Here is a 1098-nt window from a genome sequence, read left to right as displayed (position 1 = left end):
TTTTGGACACCTTGGATGATGCTAATGCCGACAGTACTCCAACTTTCAAGCTTCATAACTCAAGATTTATTTCATAAAAAAATATTTCATTTATGTGTTTTGGAAAGTTCTCGAGGCGTGCTATAAGAACATGTAATGAAAAATTGGGGGTTCCATTTAAAAAATTCAAAGTGACCTTGTCCTGACCTTGACGACGCCACTCGGGGTCAAACCAATGTTATCATCTTATGTCCCCCTCGAAACCCTACAACTTTTGTCTGAAAAATTTTTCTCTCCCGGGCTTGATTTTTGAGATATTCGACTGGATGGATTAAAATGGTCCACTCTGTATATTGACAATAACTAATCTATATCTAATCTATAAAACCAATTTTACACACACACACACACATGCACGCACGCAAGCACGCACACACAGGGTGTCTCCGATCACCCACAATCGGAACACACTATCAGATTAAGCGTTTTATTCCTAATCTGTAGAGCCTAATAATTTGTTGATCTGCAGAGTAGTTAATTAATAAATTATTTTTTAAAATTAATTAAATTAATAAAATTTTCTAAAATTAATTTTATAATAAATAACAATAATTTCTTACAATATTAGTAATACATAGAATACTTTGAAACACAGTGAATGGTACAGATCAGATTTTAAACATAATGACTTCTTGCATCATCTTATTATATATAATAAGATGTTCATGGTGCAAGAAGTCATTATGTTTAAAACATTTTTTCGTCGATTATTGTAATGAATATAATGAGTGAATGATATAAAATATAAATTTATTATCTAAACATTAAAAAAATTATTATTAAGTTCAGAAATTATGTAAATCACAAATAACATACACAAACATAATGACTTCTTGCACCATGAACATCTTATTATATATATAAGATGTTCATGGTGCAAGAAGTCATTATGTTTAAAACATTTCTTCGTCGATTATCACTATTGTAATGAATATAATGAGTGAATGATACAAAATATAAATTTATTATCTAAACATTAAAAAATTAATTTATTATTAAGTTCAAAAATTATTATGTGAACCACAAATAAATAAGATGTAAAAGCTATCTCTTATACAC

The 1098-nt window shown here is 28.4% G+C and overlaps 1 protein-coding gene across 2 annotated transcripts in view; it reads right to left on the bottom strand.

Annotated features, from left to right (window-relative positions):
• LOC105459786 overlaps positions 1 to 1098 on the bottom strand; it is an 8003-nt gene that overhangs the window by 1496 nt on the left and 5409 nt on the right. The gene's annotated exons all lie outside the window — the stretch shown is intronic.

This window comes from Wasmannia auropunctata, unplaced genomic scaffold (genome assembly GCF_000956235.1).
Source record: "Wasmannia auropunctata unplaced genomic scaffold, wasmannia.A_1.0 LD333757.1, whole genome shotgun sequence".
Classification (NCBI taxonomy): domain Eukaryota; kingdom Metazoa; phylum Arthropoda; class Insecta; order Hymenoptera; family Formicidae; genus Wasmannia; species Wasmannia auropunctata.
This window is presented reverse-complemented; position numbering and strand designations above follow the sequence as displayed.